Source organism: Labeo rohita, chromosome 2 (assembly GCF_022985175.1).
Source record: "Labeo rohita strain BAU-BD-2019 chromosome 2, IGBB_LRoh.1.0, whole genome shotgun sequence".
Taxonomy (NCBI): Eukaryota; Metazoa; Chordata; class Actinopteri; order Cypriniformes; family Cyprinidae; genus Labeo; species Labeo rohita.
The window spans coordinates 22,471,956-22,492,969 of NC_066870.1; the positions used below are offsets into that span (position 1 = coordinate 22,471,956).

A 21,014-nucleotide genomic window follows, 5' to 3' on the forward strand; every position below is an offset into this window, starting at 1 on the left:
CTTCAACCAGGCGTCCTGGCCAACGCCACCCCTCCCACTGCTACTGACACACACCCTCCCGTCCGTAGCCCTACGTACGCGGACCCCGGCCTTCATTTTCAAAGCTTTTCCCACATGCTAGTCTAGACTAGTCTGAGTTAGCACAACAAAGCCATCCTCTCATTTTACAGCTCAACGCTGGCCTGAGCATCGTGGCAGGAGAGGAAAGCCTGTCACAAAACAGGGCTAATAAAACGTTTTGGGGTGCCCATCTATTTGACGCTCTATAAAAATGTATTTTATTTGTGTTTTCTGTCTTTCAGACGTTTTGTGGCTCTTTGAAACTCCCAGCTCTATAAATCCAGTGTTTTCCCAGCTCTGGATGGTGAGTGTTTCATGGTTGATCATCCTAGATTTATCTCCAAATATAGTGAGGTGAAATGTACTGTCCCTTCAGACGGCAAGTTGTTTTACCGGGATTTACTCTCTGTTAAGAAGAGTTATGTACATTGTGCATTTTATACCTCCAGTCATGGAAACAAAGCTGCTTTCCTCAGAGTTCTGAAGGGCTTTGTGAATCCACCTATCAATCTCGGCGCCGTCACGCAAATTCACTCTGGCACTAAGGGCTGGAGAGACGCGGTCTGTTTTTTTAAACGCCTGGTCGTCCTGCTTCAAAGCGCCTGATGGATTTTGCTTCCTCGAACGTTTACTGGCGGACTTTTTGTCGCAAATACACATGCTTGAATCACACGTGTCACACAAACACCTTTGAGTCCTACAACAGTGTGCCATTCAGAAATGATAATGCTTTTTACATTACAGTTATATTGCTGAATTGTAATTTAGATAGAGGATGTGTAACTGCAATTGAAAATCGAATGTACGGAAGTTACATTACAATTAAAGGGATAATTCACCCAAAAATAAAATTCTGTCATTAATTACTCACCCTCGTGTTGTTCCAAACCCATAAGACCTTTGTTCATTTTCAGAACACAAATTAAAATATTTTTGATAAAATCCGAGAGTTTTCTGACATAGACAGCAACACAACTATCACGTTCAAGGCCCAGAAAGGACATAAAATAGTGACATCAGTGGATCAACCGTAATTCTATGAAGCCACGAGAATACTTTTTGTGTGCAAAGAAAACAAAAATAACGAATTTATTTAACAATTTCTTCTCTTCTGTGTCAGTCTTCGACGTGCGTTCATAAGAGAACCACGATGCATACAGATTTAATCAAAAATATCTTATTTTGTGTTCTGAAGATGAACGATGGTCTTACTGGTTTGGAACGACATGAGGGTGAGTAATTAATGACAGAATTTTCATTTTTGGGGAAACTATTGCTTTAAAATGAGTTGACATTAAATATCAATACAACATTTGAATGGGTTAAAAAAGCCTTGTTTAAAGGTTTTTAACAAAGTTTGAAAAACTCTTCAGTTTAAGGATTTAGCTATTAGATGGATAGATGGATGAACAGATCAATAGAAAGATATATTGATCAAAAGATAGAAATTTGTAATTAGTAATATTTAATAAATAAACATTGTTAAAATTCAAGGTGATAAGTTATTATAATTTGTAGTGATACTATTTAGTACTACAGTGATAGTGATACTACAGAATCTGCAAAATGTTAATTATTTTACCAAAATATATCATACAAAATGCATGTTATTTTCTGTTGTTTAGTACTGACCTGAATAAAATATTTCACATAAAATATGTTTACATATAGTCCACAAGAGAAAATAATAGCTGAATTTATAAAAATTACTCCGTTCAAAAGTTTACATACACTAGAGAGAGTATCAATGATATCTCAATATTTTCTTGGATTTTATCGATAACGTTAATTAGACAATATTTTGCTGAGTGTATTATTGTGCTGGTATCTTAAGGTGATTACTGAATTTGCAGTGATAGAAATGAATCTTTTCCAGTAAGTTTAAATTGATTTTTACCTTTATAAAGCCATCTTTTGAGTCAAATTCTTACATTTAACCAGTCAATTAAAATATTAAGACATTTGTGCTGTTACCAAGCAAATGAAATCAGTATCAACAAAATTTATCTTTGCAATGCAATGAAATACAGAAGCTGCATCTGAAGTGGCATTTATTTACACACTGTTACACACTGTTTAATGCAGACATGTAATGCTTTAACCTGCGATTGCAAATGCATAAATAATGTTTAGACATTTTAAACATATTTAAAAATTATTTTTGTTGGCGAAATTGAACGAAAACAGGAAATATTCTGTCTAAAACGTAAGTCTCTTAATATTAACTACTTGTTTATTCAACTGTTGTGTAAAATCAATCCATGTAGAGACAGAAATGACGTGCCGTCGTGTAAATAAGATAAATAACATAAGGCTATTCAGTTTGTTTTATAAAAGAACAAGGTTTGGACCTGTTCTATAGGAAAGGTAACTTTAAATGACTTCTGTTGTGACGGTCCCACAAATTCCTTGTTTTTTTAGCTTTTTTGTGTATTTGAACCCTTTCCAACAATGACTGTTTGGTTTTGAGATCCATCTTTTCACACTGAGGACAACTGAGGGACTCATATGTAACTATTACAGTGGTTCAAAAGCTCACTGATGCTTTAGAAGGGAAAACAATGCTTTAAGAGCTGGGGGTGGAAACTTTTGAACAGAATGAAGATGTGTACATTTTTCATATTTTGCCTATATATCATATTTTTTCATTTAGTACTGCCCTTCAGAAGCTAAAAAAGATGCTTACATGTTTCCTAGAAGACAAAATAAGTTACATTTACCCTGATCTTCAAATTCAAAAAGTTTTCACCGCCTGACTCAACGCATTGTGTTCTGAAGCATCACAAAAATGCTGAAAAACCAAAAATTTTGTGGGACCTGAAGGATATTTCTGAAGAACAGCAGGCAGTTTAACTGTTCAGGACAAACAAGGGACTCATAAAAAAAAAAAAAAAAAAAAATCAAGCGTATTTACAGTAAACTTTGAAAAGGGGTCATTTTTATAAATTCAACTATTATTTTCTCTTGTGGACTATATGTATTCGTCTTTTATGTGAAATATCTTATTCAGGTCAATACTAATAAAAAAAAAAAAAAAAACTTGCATTTTGTATGATCCCTTTTATTTTGGTAAAATAATTTTGGTAAAATAAAATGGTAAAATTTAACATTTTGCAGATTCTGCAAGGTGTATGTAAATTTTTGACCTCAATTGTAAATATGTATTTGTATAAAAATGTCAAAAAAATAAAAAATAAAAAATCCAAATTTTTCAAAAATCTGTTCTGTAAATCAAAGGGGTCTAATTTTGTTTTAGATATCACTGATTTAATTATATGGATGAAAACAGATGAAACACAGAAGAAAGTACATACAGGTTTGGAACAACAAGAGCGAACTAAGAGCAAACTAGTATATACATTTCATCATATTGTATTGACTAATATTGAAGAATGCTTTATTTGTCAGAATGCATTACCTGTGTTTTCCGAATTGCAAGTCTAGCCATTGCAATTCAGTTTCCTGTGGATTGTGGTCAATTCAGATCAAATTCACACTCATAAACTGAAATTAATTTCTGAATTTTGTCCAACCCCGATTCACCCACATCTGCTTTGACCTTTGGTATTTAACAGGCAAAGGTCAGAAACCACATATTATGGAGGGGTGCTGCCGGTGCTGATCTGTGGTGGCCTGAAGCGAGGCATATGTCTCCTAACAGCAGACGACAGATACAGGTGTCAGTATCCAGGGTTTATTCCCCACGGTCATGAGCTACAAGCAGAACATCTGACTCCACCCCACATGTTTGTACATCCTTATATCACTCTCTCCATTTACCACTTCTGATGATTTTATGCTTCCACTGTGTTTAATTTTTCTGTTTTCTCTTAGACTTTTTCTTTGTCCATCTCTCCCCCCCCCACCCCTTCCCTTTCCTTCGCTCCGTCCCCTCACCCTCCTCTTCTCTTCCGCCTGCGGGCTGCGAGGATGCCAGGACCCATGCTAATCATGGGTGACACATCATTGAGGGGAGCGGGCTGTTTGCTGTCAGCAGTGTTTTTGGTTCATAATTATTTCACGAGTGTCACGTCAGTGTCAGGCTCTGGGCGAGCGGAGAGAGACAGCCGGCCTGCGGAGAGGAAGAGTGGGTGGAGGGGGGAGTGTCACAAGACCTCACTGTTAGCCACTTTCTGCCCAACACCTCCACTGCCTGCACTTGGAGAGAAAGAAAGAGAGCAAGATGAGAGAAAAGAGAGTGTACGCTTTGAACTTGATGGGTCACATTCACTACATTCACATGTACGCACGTACAGCCAAACCAAAAATTACTCAGCCACCAGATATAATTTTTGATTGATATATATATATATATATATATATATATACACACACACACATATATATATATATATATGTATATTGTTTACTAGTGGATGCATGACACTATAGTTCATTTGTGGAAGGGAGGATAGCAAAATAAAGTAAACTGTGACACATACAGTGGACTACCAGTAAAACTGCAAAATATTTGGGACCAAAAATTATTTAGACACTTTGGCGTAACTATCTTTTGTTTAAGTGTTTTTTCTGTAATTGCTAATGTGACCTTTTTACACCACAGACTGAACAAAATTAAGCATTGCTTGGTAACTGGTCAACAAAGTATTGACTATTTAACTTTTAGTTTGTATCATATTTTATTCCCATTTTCTAAACTATATAAATTGTAATAATGTGAGAAATGTTGAAGGTGTCTGAATAAATTATGGTCTGACTGTATTTGTAAAAACTGTGTGCTAACATTTTCACAAAAAAGTCATCATTACACTAACATTCAAAAGTTTGTTGTGCGTATGTTCACCAAGGCTGCATTTATGTGATAAAAATCCAGTAAACATTAATACTGTGAAATATTATTAAAATTTAAAATAACTCTTTTCTATTTTATTATTTTTTAAAATGTAATTTATTACTGTAATGTCAAAGCTAAATTCTTAACAGTCATTTCTTCAGTCTCAAATGATCCTTCAGAAAATATTGTAATATGCTGATTTGGTGCTCAAATAATAGTTCTTATTATTGTCAGTGTTGACATTATTTATTTATTTTTAGATAAATGTATATTATATCTAGTTATGTATCTTTAGTGTTTATATTGATAGAACATATGCTAAAATGCACTTTTTAGTGCAGTTTGTATGTATTATTATTATTATTTTGTTTAAATCTCATAGCTTAAAAAAGTTCTCAGCTTTTCTGAGCTAAATTATTTTATTTTATTTTATTTTATTTTATTTTATTTTCACAATAATCGGCCCTAATGTTAAAATATTTTGTGGACGATACATAGCATGGACGATGATTCTGCTATTGACTGAAGCTCATGTCCTTTCAAACATGCCTTTTTATTTTTCTGTGTAATTGCAAAAGCACATTTTCAAAATTTTCTGAAGCCAAAAATTTGTGATGAACAGACATAAATGTAACATATGCACTATAAGCTTCTAACCAGTGTGACCAATTATTGCAGTGAGTTGAACTCAACAAATAGATCGGTCTGATTCAAGAACAAATCATTCAGACTAAATTTGTGATCTGAAAGTGTTTAAAAATGCACTACCAGTCAAAAGTTTTTGCACTGTAAGATTTTTCATGTTTTTTTAAAGTCTCTTCTGCTCACCAAGCCTGCATTTGTCTGATCGAAAATACAGCAAAATCTGTAATATTGTAAAATATATTTTTATTATTTAAAATAACTGCTTTCTATTTGAATATATTTTGAAAATGTAATTTATTTTTGTTATCAAATCTAATTTTTCAGCATCATTACTCCAGTTTTCAGTGTCACATGATCCTTCAGAAATCATTCTAATATGCTGATTTGCTGTTCAAGAAACACTTAATATTATTATCAATATTTAAAAGTTGAGTACATTTTTCGGGATTCTGTGATGAATAGAAAGATCTAAAGATCAGAATTTATCTGAAATAAAAAGTTTGTGTAACATCATACTATACCATTAAAAAGCTTGGAGCCAGTATTTTTCATTTTTTCATTTTTTATGAAAAATATTTTTTTTTTTATGAAAAGAAATATAAATTAATACTTCTATTTAGCAAGGATGCTATAAATTGATTAAAAGTGACGATAAAGACATTTATAATGATACAAAAGATTTCTATTTCAGATAAATGCTGTTCTTCTGAACTTTCTATTTGTCAAAGCAACCTGAAAAATTCTACTCATCTGTTTTCAACATAATAATAAATGTTCTTTGAGCAGCAAATCAGAATATTAGAATGATTTCTGAAGGATCATGTGACTGGCGTAATGATGCTTAAAATGCAGCTTTGAAATCACAGGAATAAATTAAAATTTTAATATATTCAAATAGAAAACAGTTATTTTAAATAGTAAAAATATTTCAGAATTTTACTGCTTTTGCTGTACTTTGTTTTAAATAATTATATAATTTATGTATATTTTTTATCAGAAGCCTCCTCTGACCATAACACCTTCAGACCCAGTGGCCGCTTTATTAAATGCAATGCAAACACACCAACGAAGTGGAGAAAGAAAAGAAGCAGCGGCGAAAAAGCAAGCGAAGACAAACCCCAGCTGATGGTTAGGACAAAGACGGCAGGTATACGGTGCATCCAGTGGAAATGAGGAAGAACAAAGGGGAAGAGGAGGAGGAGGTTTTGCACCCTGTTTTTTCAGCCCTCTCTCTGGTGTCACACACGTCACAGGCTGAGGAGGAGGGAAGCAATCAATGATTTAAACAATAATGCATCTCTCTGTATTCCCTGTCACACTCTCGCCTGCTTGCCGCTTCGAGGACTGTCACACACTGTCTCCGCCTCGACAGCTTATCTCCCGCATGCTGCTACTCCATCTTGTAGCTGTCCGCCAGTGTCCTCACTCACTCTCTCCGTTTCCTTTCTCCCTCTCTCTCTCCCACATCCTCTCCATCGTTCTCTCTCCCTTCCCAACTGTGTTACTCACATGATGCCTTCACTCCTGGTTAATACACTGTGTCCCTATCTCACGCTGTCGCTCCATTCCCTCTCGTGCTCCTCGTGGAGTGGCAGGGCCGGCAGCCCGGCACAGTTTTAATGGATTGTTTTCAGAAGGTAAATGTGGAAGTTGCAGCTGGCCTTCTGTAAGGCGTATATTCTAAGAAGACAAGTGGACAGGAACTCTCTCTCTCGCTTTCTTTTCCACTGTCCCCGTACCCATTTCCTTCTGCCATTTCACACACTGCGGCTCTAGCTTAAAGGTATCAGCTTAAATTAAACCAACGGGACAAACAAATTACATCTGTCACCTCTGGTTTGCATGGACTTGACAGGAATTCAATGAAGGCCGCCATGTTTGTTTGGTGGACTTCTAATCACACTTCAGTGATGGCTGCTCCAATCAGGCACTTGGATAACAGACTTGCTGCTAAAGTTCAAAGGTTACACAAGAACCGATCTGGAACCTATGTGTGGAAAAAAAAAAAGGAAATCTAGCGAATCGATGCCGCGATGTCGCAGACGTGTGGCGGCGTGTCTCTGGGGAACGCTAATCTCGGCGTCATCAGTCAGGACGCTGAAGTTCGGCTGAGCTAGGGGTCAAGGGTCAAGCCCATCGGCCTGCTGACAGCCCATCCCTGCAGCTCCCAGCATGCAGCTGGTTTAAGGCTATCAGTGGGACAGCTGGAGTGAGAGCAGCTCATTATGGGCTTTTGACTGTAGACGCCGGAACCACTGGGAGCAGATGCGCAGAATAGCGCCAAAGCTGCGGCAGGCCCGTAATGGAGCCGAGACGCTGAGCGCAGGTGATACGTGTCCTGTGAACTCAGGGGGTGTGGGACGGTATTGGAAGCCCACCGCTGCTGCTTCTCCAGAGATCTGCCCAGATCACAGGCTTCTTTTTAACACGACCCCCACACGACAGGGAAGCCCAAAACCTGGCTCTAATTGGCACGATGATTCATTTTCCATTCAGATTGTTGTTTTACTTCAATTCTGCTCTTTTTCTTACAGAATAGTTGGACCTCAGCATATCCGAAGATTACGAATAGAAGAATCTGGCATCAGTCCGCCGGGGTGCAAGATGGACCTGTCGTCAGCCATAATAACACGCTGGGCTGGCAGGTGCAACAGATTGTGTCTCTTTAATCTCGCAAAACGCACCGAAATCTCCCTGCAATTGTACCGCCCTTTTCTGCAGGTCATAGGTCAAAAGGTTACCACTTTATAAAAATAATTGTTTTAGCATTGCCCGTCTTTGACGTGTGCTGATCATCTCCTTTATTGAAACGTAATGGAACGATAAATACCGAATTTGCTCTTGGCTTGAATGGAAAGGTTAGACAAAAGAGCTGTTTAAACCAGATTAAAATAAAGATGGACTAGAATGCGGTTGAAGCAGTTAGAATTGATTATTGAAGAATGGTAATAGGTGATCAATAGTTAATATGCAATTTTATGCTTTAATAAGGGACATTAATAACGTGGAAGAAAGGTGCGTGTCAGTGTTAATGAAGCTCAATGACCTGGATTGACTGCCCCCGTTTGGCTATTTCTTACCCAGAGATCCTACTTTCTAGGGTCAAGCTATGTTTATATATCTAGCTCTGCAGATGCCCTCTTTAAAAATACATGGACAATAAACATCCCTTTTCTTCCTTCTCTTTATCCCTCAGAAGCTCCTTCATTCATGGCGTCCAGCTCCATCTGCCCTTGTTTGATGAGGCCAGTTAAACGGTAGGAGAGGAAATGGAAATTTGGGACAAAGCCCCCTGTTTTTCCAGGGGGACTAATATGTTGTGTGTCAACATCAAGGCTTGGTTCACAGTGTTGTCTCTATCTCAGGCAGTTGGACCCATGGTGCAGTGCCTGATAACGGGCCCCCATGACGCAGCTCCATAATGAAGCCCATTTTGACCACTCATCCTGTGCTAAATGGCGGTATTACTGTGATGGACATCAGTGCAGGTTTTGTTTACACAGTGGTCAACGTGACCGCAGCACTAACATTTATTAGCTGGGAGGTCGTACACGTATTTTAATGCCAAATTTGGATGGAAACACCGAAAATGTGCCAAAATAAAAAATAAAAAAATTATTATATTTGTACTACCAGTCAAAAGTGAATAAGATGTTTTTTTAAAAGAATTCTCTTCTTCTCACCAAACCTGCATTTACTTCCAAAATAGAGCAAAATCAGTCATATGTGAAATATATTTACTATTTAAAATAACTGCTTTCTATTTAAATATGTTAAAATGTAATTTATTCCTGTGATTTCAAAGCTACATTTTCAGCATCATTACTCTAGTCTTCAGTGTCACATGATCCTTCAAAAATCATTTTAACATGCTGATTTGCTGTTAAAGAAATATTTTTTTATTATTATCAATATTTAAAACAGTTAAATACATTTTTTTCAGAATTTTTGATGAATAGAAAGATCCAAAGATCAGCATTTATCTGAAATAAAAAAGCTTTTGTAACATTATACATTATTCCATTCAAAAGCTTGGAGTCCGTATAATTTTTTAATATTAAAAATATTAATCTTTTTATTTAGCAAGGATGCTTTAAACTGATCAAAAGTGACGATAAAGACATTTATAATGCTACAAAATATTTCTATTTCAGAAAAATGCTGTTCTTCTGAACTTTCTATTCATCAAAAAAACCTGAACAAATTCTACTCAGCTGTTTTCAGCATAATAATAATAATACATATTTTTTGAGCAGCAAATTAGTATTAGAATGATTTCTGAAGGATTGTGTAACTGTAGTAATGATGGCAAAAATTCAGCTTTGAAATCACAGTAATAAATTACATTTTAAAATACATTAAAATTGAAAACAGTTATTTTAAATAGTAAAAATATTTCAAAATTTTACTGTTTTTGCTGTACTCAAGTAAATGCAGGCTTGGTGAGCAGAAGAGACTTCTTTAAAAACTTAAAAAAAAAATTCAAAACCAAAAAGTGACTATTTTTTTCACCCAAGCCAATGGCATTGAATGAAAACAGCTATTGTCTGCATTCAAAATCTTCAAAATTGAATTGCTTTATTGAGATGGCATACAAATTTTCAAGTTTACTGTTCGCCAAATCATTTAAATGTTTCTAAATTGTAAGTAGGCGGTTATATTAGTGTCTATGCAGTTACAAAAGTATAAAACAACTGACAATTTGTGCATTTAAATGTTTAAAGTAACTTAAAATATTTATTCTGTTCGAAGGTTTTCTTCAGGATAATTAACGCAAATTTAAATAACTTAAGGTTTGTTCAATGTGACATTACACAGAAGTGACAAAATGAGATACAATTGCATCATTAAACAAACGAGCCCTCAGGATTACAGCAAAAACACTAGCACAAGGACAAACCCTTAAACAGGACATCCATCAATCTAACAGGATCAATTTTCCAAAGGTCCCTGGATCAGGGATAAAGGAACGAGGGGTTAATCTCTAGAAATCATGTCCTTATTAATAACAATTTTTCAAAAATCTAACGCCTGTGAAAGAGTAACTAAAAAACTAATCAAAACTGATAGCAGATTGGGCTAGCTTTTGTCTTTTTTCCAAAAGTCTTGGTTGCTTTGAATGTTGGCGTACGTTTTTTGATCTACTTATATTTCTGGACACGTTGTGAATTCCTCATGGCCACGATCAACAAATTATACGCCGCCACCGAATCATAAAAAACCCCTTGCTTTGAACGTCAACCTAAGAAAGCAACAGCATCTGATATTTCTGGAACAATTCAATGTGCAATTACTGTTAATTTGTCCTGACGAAATCATGTGAAAGCACTTGTCTGCTGAACTTAACGCCGTATGAGAATATTCATGTCTTTGACTTTCCACACTTAGAAGATAATTATTGTTATTACCATCACGGTTGAGATCACTCCACAAGGACATGTCAAGACAGTTAAAATCCACACAAGCAGACACGCGCCACACAACAGAGCAAAACGCAAAACGTCTCGTTATCACCTTCAAAATGCTAATCAATTACGTCCTAGCGCGTTTCCCGCCGAGAACACGATGTTTTATTTGTATAATTACTCCCCCTCTGCTGTCGTTTAGATTCATATATTTATAACCTGTGTGACTTTATTGATTTTACCATAACGCTGCATCATTTCTGCACCATAAACAGATCCGGGCTTTCTAAACAGAACAACAGGGTTTAGTGTAAAACACAGCCATGTTGACAGGATGTATGATTAGCTGTGCAGGGGTTGGAAAGGGCCGCTCGGCAGACATAAAAGACAAGCTTTTTCTTTCAGAAGCAAATAAAGGGACACAAAGTGGACATCACATTGAATCACGCTCACAGTCAGAGGTGGCGGCTCGGCGTGCCGTTGACCAATCTCGCTCGCTCAGAGCGCACTTATAATCCTGCAGGAAACCACTGGAGCTGATGTGACACATGCGCTGGACACACAAACACAAAGCCTCTTATTTCACTCTTGGATGTGGTTAAGAGAGATATAAGAGGGCTGGAAATTCACTCTTCGACGTCGCACCCGTCCACTTTTTTTTTGGGACTTATTCTAGCAGGCTGTTGTTTAAATAGAGTTTCGCCCAAGTTATTCAAGGACGGCCCTGTGTATGAATACAGCATCGACACCCTTTGCAAGGGACCTTAAAGCATTCGAGACAGCCATCTGATAAGGCAATTAGTGTAATATATTGTCTTGATTTGATTCATATTAGCCTAACTTGATTTACTGTGCACGGTCTGCAGAAGAGCTAAGATCCAGACAGCATGTCCCATGCCAGAGTTGATTTAAATGTCTTTCTATGGATGCTGGGAGTATATCCCAGAATACGGTGCGCCGTACTGGGGTTGTTGGCGCTGGGGCGGCACCATAAATGACCATCTAAAGTGGCAGTTGATAATCTAAATTCAAAGTGACAGCAAAGCGTCTCGTCAGATGTTTTTGCTCTTTTAAATCAGAGGCTGTGATGACGGGGTTGGAGTATGTGAGTCTGGGCTTTGGTTTTCTTTTTTGTGTTTGTAATCATTTGTGTTTATCAGTAGATTATCACATCAAATAAATTGTGTTTAGATTTTAGGCAGGATGATGATAATGACAGCAAACTTCATTTCTTATCCAACAGGGTTGACTCAGATTTACATTGCACTGTCATATTAATTATTTATGGAACGGTGAATTTATGGCCCTGTCTGGGCAGGCTGCTAAATCTGAATGGCCAAATATTGAGATTTTAGCGCTATGCTTTTAAATCACCCCTTGATTTGTCTCTGCTTGTTTGTCAGCGGCTTTGTGCTTCGGGTCATGAGTGGCATTTGCTTGTGTGGCCCCTAATTGCTGAGTCCTAGTCAGACAGATGAGTGTTGAAGCCTGGCACTGAGAATAGAGTTGGTGTGTGTGTGTGTGAGAGAGAGAGATGATAACACCCCTGATAAAATATTGTTACAAGTACAAGAACGTGGAGTGCTAAAGATTATAACTCAATCTATGAATAGACTCACTGGATCCCTTCAGACTCTTTTTTTAAGGGTATTATATTATATTATATTATATTATATTATATTATATTATATTGTATTACATTGTATTATATATTATAAAATTATGTAATATAAAATATATTAGAAAGTATAGATATAGTCAAGTCAAAAGTTTACATACACCTTGCAGAATCTGCAAAATGTTCATTCTTTTACCAAAATAAGTGGGCTCATACAAAAATGCATGTTATTTTTTATTTAGTACTGACCTAAATATGATATTTCACATAAAAGACATTTACTTATAGTCCACAAGAGAAAATAATAGTTGAATTTATAAAAATGACCCCGTTTAAAAGTTTACATACACTTGATTCTTAATACTGTGTTGTTATCTGAATGATCCACAGCTTTTTTTTTTTTTGTTTGTTTGTTTGTTTTGTTTAGCGATAGTTGTTCATGAGTCCCTTGTTTGTCCTGTACAGTTAAACTGCCCACTGTTCTTCAGAAAAGTCCTTCAGGTCCCAGGTCTTCAGGTATCATATTTAATTGTTTAAGCAGCAGTTCAGCTGTTCAGGGCAAACAATGAACGACTCATGAACAACTATCACTAAACAAAAAAAACACAGTTATGGATCATTCAGGTAAAAAAACACAGTATTAAGAATCAAGTGTATGTAAACTTTTGAACAGGGTCATTTTTATAAATTCAACTATTATTTTCTCTTGTGGACTATATGTAAACATATTTCATGTAAAATATGTTATTCAGGTCAGCACTAACTAAAAAATAACATGTATTTTGTATGATTCGTCTTATTTTGGTAAAATAATTAGCATTTTGCAGATTCTGCAAGGTGTATGTAAACTTTTGACTTCATCTGTATGATAATATAATGTTACAATTTAAAATCTAATTTTAAACAAAATAAACTATAAACAAAATAAACAAGTAAACATGATTTTGAAGTTTTTGGTAACACTTTACTTAAAGCCTTTAAGTAGTTTTAATGCATTAATTATGCCTTGTAATGCACCCTATAATGCATTGTACAATCTCATGAATAATTGTAACCACAGTTAATATATTAAAATACTATGCATTTTAAATTGGGTTATAATTATTTACGACAAAATATAATGTATTACAATGCACATTATGAATAATTATAATGCATTATATCCTTTATTTATAATGCATTATACATAAAGGCTTTAAGTACAGTTCTACTTTTTTTTTTTTTTTTTTTTTTTTTTTTTTTTTTTTACAAGAAAATACTATTTCAGTCTTTGTACTTCAAAAATTTGAAATTTCAAAATCAGTTGAATGTGTTGTTATTAATGTGTAATTATTTGTAACATTTACTAGCAGTTTCTCAGTAAATCTTTTCAGTAACTGTTTCAAAGTAAATCCTACACCATATTCTTTTCAGTGTACTATTATAAAGATCACAGCCAGGCCTGTATGGAAATATGTGACCCTGGACCACAAAACCAGTCATAAGTAGCACAGGTATATTTGTAGCCAAAAATACATTGTGTGGGGCAAAATTATCTATTTTTCTTTTATTCCAAAAATTATTAAGATATTAAGTAAAGATCATGTTCCATGAAGACATTTTGTGAATTTCCTACTGTAAATATATCAAAACTTAATTTTTGATTAGTAATATGCATGGCTAAGAACTTCATTTGGACAACTTTAAAGGAGATTTTCTCAATATTTTGTTTTTTTTTACACCCAACACAAATAGTTGTATTTTGGCCAAATATTGTCCTATCCTAACAAACCATACATCAATGGAAAGTTTATCTGTATAAATCTCAATTTCAAAAAAATTACTCTTATGACTGGTTTTGTGGTCCAGGATCACATATATGAATTTGATGTCCTTTTTCATAAACTGTCGTCTAATATAAATTGGTGTTTATGACATCGGCTGGTGCGCATTCTGTTTTTTCATTGACGATCTTAGCAATGTCACTTATTTCCTTATTTGAATGGCTAGACCGAACGTTCAGTTTCTTAACAACGCTGGGCTGTATCATTTCCCAACTAATGGAGCAGCAAATGGGATAACAAGACCCTCTAGATTTGTAGGCTGTCTCTGAAATTAGCACATTTACGAGCTCTGTCTAAATTAAACAAATCATTGATTTTATGTAGGCGAGTTATAGCACCATATTCTAGAGCGGAGTCTCTGAGAAACTTGAGAGCAATCGGGTTTCCCTGCCCGCGTTGTCTCACTTTCCCTTCATTCCTGATGCTGTTTCCTGTTAAGAGAGAAGAGAAACAATCTCTCACCCCCCCAGGTACTCGATGCCACACCACCAAGAGGAAACAAAGCCTCCGCTCCTCAAACGAGCGAAAGCTGCGTGTCCCCCTGTTGGAGTGTGACACACGCCGGGCCCTGCCTTTAGTTAAATATGAAAGCGCCGAGCACGTGTGCGTGTGTGTGTATGTGTATTTGGAGAGAGTGACTGCCAGGACTCACAGAATCAGCTGCAGAACCATTTTTAGAGCTCTCGTTTCCCCTTCTCTCCCCGTCGCCTTTGATCATGTAGCACTGTCTACAGTACGAATGCTTACGCGCTCGCTCTCCCCCTCTGTCTTTCACTCTCTCTGTTCTTTTGTGTGTATTTGTGCATGTGTGTATAGAGTCGTCGCAATAGATCCATTGAGAGTGATGGGTGTCCTCGGGTTCAGATTCAGATAAGAAGAGAGGCCTTGTGTAATTCTGGTTGAAAAAAAAGGCAAGCGGCCCGAATCAGCTTTCGTGCTGGGGTGAATCTTCTTCTTGACACCTAGAGTACAGAAAACGGTTGAGAAAAAGAGTGAAACAGTATTTTAATGATCTTTTTTTTTTTTTTTTTTTTTTTTTTTTTTTTTTTTTTTTTTTTTTTTTTTTTTTTTTTTTTTTGCAGGAATCTCAGTGTGACACACTCATCTGCCATATCTATCCCGTCTCTAATTCTGTTGCACCCAAAAAATGAAAACGATTTTGACAGAAAAAAAGTCATACAGGTTTGGAACGGATACAGGGATCATTCCATCTTATTTCTGAATCCTATTTATGCATGTATCTATTGAAAAGTGTTTAAAGGCTGGTGCACCCAAAAAATGAAAACAAAAAAGAAGATATTTTGAGAAATCGACATGTTTTATGTTTGACAGAAAAAAGTCATACAGGTTTGGAACAACATAAAGGTGAGTAAATGATAATCATTTATACTCCCATCTTCTGAAATGTTTTCAAAGGGCTAGTTCACCTAAAAAATGAAAACAAAACAGAAAATATTTTGAAAAATGTCTCAATGCTTTTTGTTCATAGAGTGAAAGACAAAAAACAGAGGAAAGTCAAGTTTGGAATAACATAAGGGTGAGTAAATGAGGACAGAATTTTAATTTTTGGGTGAACTGTCCCTTTAAATTTCATATCAGACTGGGAATAACAGTTCATTTCTGAATCCTATTACTTGTATATACTGAAAAGTGTTAAAAGGGGTAGTTCACCCAAGAAATGTAAATAAAAAAGGTATTTTGAAAAATGTCTCAATGTTAATGATGACAGAATTTTCATTTTTGGGTGAGCTATATATATATACTGAAAAGTGTTTGCACCCCCTCCATCCCCCACCCCTACCCAAAAAAAAAAAAAAAAACAGTAAATAAAAAAGGTATTTTGAAAAGTGTCTCAATGGTTTTGTTCATACAATGAAAGAAAAAAAAAAAAAAAAAAAAAACACTGGACCACAATGTTTTTTTTTTAAATATCTTATTTTGTGTTTCACAGAAGTCGGTCAATCATATCGGTTTGGAAAGACATGAGGGTGAGTAAATGATGACAGATTTTTCATTTTTGGGTGAACTATCCCTTTAATTTTCATATCAGACTGGGTGTAACATGTTTGTTTTTGTCAGGTGAAAAGAAAAGTGATCCTTAGTTCTGATTGGTTTTCATTCATATTGTAACTGTCAGTCATTTCTGCAGCAGCCCCATTTAGCTTGTCCATGTCCATGCATTTTCTTTTTGTGCTGTCCTTTTCTTAAAAATAATTTATTTTTAAAAAGTAATCTACTAGTGTAGACAGGCTCAGTGACAACGGCGTAATCTTAGGTTACAGTGCAGGAATACAGCATTTAATTTACCAGCTCTTAGCATGAGCACTTCCAAGTGCTAAGTGACAGAAATGAATAGCCGTCTGAAGCACATGGCTGACATATGCTAATGAGGAATCTGTGCTGAGGCTCTATTGTGCGGGACATCTCGCTATAGGTCCTCTGGTACCCGTTTCACTGCAACCACAGTTGTAAAGGTAATAATTAAGACCTGACTGGTGTGTTGAAGAGATGTCTCTGTTATTACTGCGGCCGTCCTGCCTCAACACGGGTCCCTCAATTATCACTGTGCTCTGCATTAAAGGGACATGTGAGTAGTCCAAATCACTCAACGTAAATGAACGTGTTATGTTTAACTTCCCTTAAGAATGGTGATGATTTTTACTCCTCTTCTGTGTTAACAAAGACGTGGCAAGAATGACAAACGAGACCTGAAAGCAATAAAACAGCAGTTATCAGGCCAGATCAACAACATTAAGTATATTTTAAAACAAACAATTGATTTAACTGTAAAGTTACAACTTTTTCTGAATGCCTCTCTATCATAAAGAGAAAGCGGATCATTTACACTCACTTGAAGCTCTCTGGCTACCTCAACTTTTATATCGACTGAAGTGTGGATTTATAAATGTCCCAGCTTTGCTTGTAATGGATTCAATCAAGTCACAGTAATATGTTTTGTTATTTGATACAGTCCAGAGAGAATGTAAAATAATTTCTATTGAATCAAGGGGCTCTGGAAATGGAGGAGAGGATTTGTGCTTAAGCCTGGTAAAAAGAGCTGTCATCAAAGCACTTCACCAATCCACACCAGTCCATTTAGAGACATGTTAAGAGACTGAGGCCTGAAATTTGATTTTGAATGGAAAGGGACCTTGGACATGGATGGGCTTTTTCCTCCTCTGTTTCACTGATGCTTTAACGGAGGTCATTAGCAATACAAGAGAGTGCTAATGTAATGCAGTAATGCACATATGTATGGCTACTGCCCTCCCATCACCCCAACATTGCACTCCCTTCTATTACTCTGTCCTGGGAACACACACACACACAACAAACTTGTTCTACTGACTTCTTATTAGAAAAGAAATAAAACCGTATTATTTACAAAGCTAGACATTTGTAAACTTGCGCTTTATATTAGGCTGAAACTAAGTGTAATTCCAGCTCCGTCCAGCAGGTGGATTTCTGCGTGGTGTCGATCATTAAGTGTTACTGTTTGAACGTGTTTATAAATTGTCATTTAGTTTAAGATGTAGAAACAATATCATAGCAGCTTATACATATATATATTCGCTTTCAATTTGTTTAATTTAAAAAAGCATAAACGAGTAGCCTAAAACGGATGTTTTCCGCCTTTTTTTTAGATTGGCGAATGTTCTCAAGAGGAATTTGACGTTCTCATTTAACTTCAGTAGGAGGTATGTGCAAAAATAAGCAACAAGTAGACTTAATGACTATAAAACACTTATATGAGACTTATGTAGACTAAAAACAGCTGACGATAAACTCGCGTGAAGAGCAAGCCGGCGCGCGCAATGGGACGCTGCACACTTACCTATTTCTGTAAAGACCTGGCGCATTGTTGAAACATCTTTTGTTTTGCCGCGGACTTCATTTTCCAGGTCTTCTAAATGGTGAAGAGAGACGATAATTCATTCCGTGCTCACAAAACAGCCCATGAGATCCCCCACGGGAGCGTGGAGAAGGGGGGTCAGGGTCCTCGGCGAGCGAGGAGGAGAGAATGAATGTCAGTCAATGAGCGAACCTGGCGCTGAGCGGCAGCACTGCACCTCCAACACTGTTTCCACCTCTGAGCAAATCTCTGCCTATCGTGTCTACTTTGCTACTGAACGCAGACTCGTTCTCATCGGTACATGCAACTGATACAACTCTCAACGCACGACACGACCCGGGAAACTCTGTCTCACGCACGGCGAGCGTCTCACGTTCTTTCCTCGAGGTGCGAGTCTACTTTGCTTCGCGGTGATCTTCGCTCGGCTGTTTCGAAAAGTTTCAGTTGTGGGGATAAAAGGACAGCTAAACCTTCCAAGGGATTTTTTTAAACAACGTAAGTGCTGTGAATGTCTTGACACAGATTGTATTTATGATCCCGTGGGAACGCGTCTAATGTTTCTGTGGAGAAATCTAGTTTTATCTGACTGTTTAATGAGTGACCCCGAGCCTGATTTAACGCACCCTAACGTGGCTGTCTCTTGCTCCGGGATAGCACGGCATTTGTTATTGTTGTTGTTTGCTTTTTGTTGCGTGGAAATTGAGTTAAGGTGATGATGCGCAACTTTATTATTTCATATCAATAGATCTCCTATCAGACAGCATGTTTCTGTCGCGCGTAATGGCTTGATTGCGGCAATAATTTTAGTGACTCTTTATGGAGCACCTTCGCTTTTAGTGTGGAAGAGTTAGTGAACTCCTAAAACATTTCAGCGGCTAACTTTGCTTTGACTTTAACGTCAATTCCTAGTGTTAAAGTTTGCTGAAATTGCGCATTTGACCTCTGACTGGAATGCCATACGTTTGAGAATGTGAGAAAGGCTTATTACGCGTAAAAAAAAAAATGCACATGTTATTAACAAATAAATTGCTATGACCCTAAACAATCTTCTTAATCACGGCGTAGCGTTTCAAAAACGCCGGTTCACATAAATTCTCATTTAATAGTTGCTCTCTTGCACAAGCGCTTTCTGGTGTCGTGGGAAATTAGGCAGGTCATTGAAATACTAGTGTTTTTGGTTGATGGAACTGAAAGGGAACTTGTTATAATGATACCCGTGATGATGTACGCGTGTCTGCGGCCACCCACGAGTGTAACATGCTTGTGTGTGATGTTCAGTGGGTTAACCTTTAATAACTGAACGTTATCACTTCAGACCGGGCTTTAAAACCAGCTTCTGTAGTTCAGTTCCGCTCCCAACTAATTTGTGACTGGTAGTGGACGTGAGAACTGCTCCTGCGAGTGAAGATTTTACTATTCCATTTATAGTGCTCTCCATTTATAGTCTGTAATCAGAGCGGGAATTAATGCGCTTGAGACCAATGTTGCGGATAATTTATATTTTGTTCTCAAGCCACAATAGACTGTTGGCCTGCGTTACACTCTTTATTTTTCTCTTAAGTGCGCATGTATGTTAATTGAAAAACAAAATGTTTAGTTTTAAATTAATCTGACAACAATGGTTGTTAAATAAGAAAACCATAGGCCTGCTCGGAGCAGTTACTTGGATATAGCACTTATAACGGAATCGAATCCGTGCAGTAAGGAAACAAGGTGCAAGGAAACACCTGTTTACTATGGGTCACTACAATTTACACAACACATACGGGAGTTTTTCCGCTGTGCTCACGAGTTGTTAATAGAATTTCCAAGGAAAATTCTGGGCAGAGCTCTCAGACAGGACTTGTTATCTACGACTTATTATTTTAGTTTATAATCTCCACAATGTTATAAAAACATTGTCGCGTTGCTTACTCAGATTTGGAGATTATTTACACTTTGCAAATGTTTAATAATTCTACTAACGCAACGAAAATAATTTATTTTTATAACAACAGTAGTATTTTAATCATTTTTGAACAAAAAATATATATATATTAGAAGAAAAAAAAAACAAGCAAACACAATAAAACACCTGTTTTCAGTTTTGCAGTTTAAAGGAACATTTGTGCGTATGCGAATATCCAGTTATAGGTTTATTTAATCTATTTAATAATTTCAGTATAGGACCGAGCTACATATCTAAACAGCCTATGATTCTACAGTCTTTTTTTTTTCTTCACAGTCACATCAATTATTTATATTTAGGGTGACAGAATACATTCGTTGTTAAGTAAATAGCCTCATTCATTTAATATCTTCCATTTGTGAATTTCCATTTGTAAGAGGGTGTTTATTAGCTCATTATTTTATTCCAGTATTACTTAACGGCCTTGTGCAGTAAATATGAAACTATTTGCAACTGTGTGGGCTATATATTGTAATTGACTCAGATTATTTATAACTTTATATTTTATATTTTATATTTACAACAACAACAAAACACAATATGTGGTACTTATAAATCTATATTACATGATTTTATTCGTTGTTTATTTTTAAGTTGTTCTACAGGACAGGAACCCGCTTTTTTACCCGCTTGCATTCCGACTGGCCGAATCATTTTTCACGATTACACGCTTAATTTGTTCGATATTTAATTGTAGGCTTTTAGTCATGAATCTTTATTATTACACTTAATATTTCATTTGTTTGTGTTTGATGATTACACAGATTTTTAAATAATAACATAAAGTTTGTGTTTTTAAATCTAAATTACATAATGAAATTATGATCCTCAGAGATTAAAGTGTCTTTTAAGATCAGTGTGTTAACT

The 21,014-nt window shown here is 36.2% G+C and overlaps 1 protein-coding gene across 8 annotated transcripts in view; it reads left to right on the plus strand.

Moving 5' to 3' along the window:
- Positions 1 to 18,396: 18,396 nt before the first annotated feature.
- rnf220a (ring finger protein 220a) overlaps positions 18,397 to 21,014 on the plus strand; it is a 133,100-nt gene continuing 130,482 nt past the window's right edge. For all 8 annotated transcript variants that reach the window (XM_051135020.1, XM_051135048.1, XM_051135064.1 and 5 more), the window contains exon 1: positions 18,397 to 18,694. The gene's annotated coding sequence lies outside the window, so the exon portion shown is untranslated. The remainder of the gene's footprint in view (positions 18,695 to 21,014) is intronic.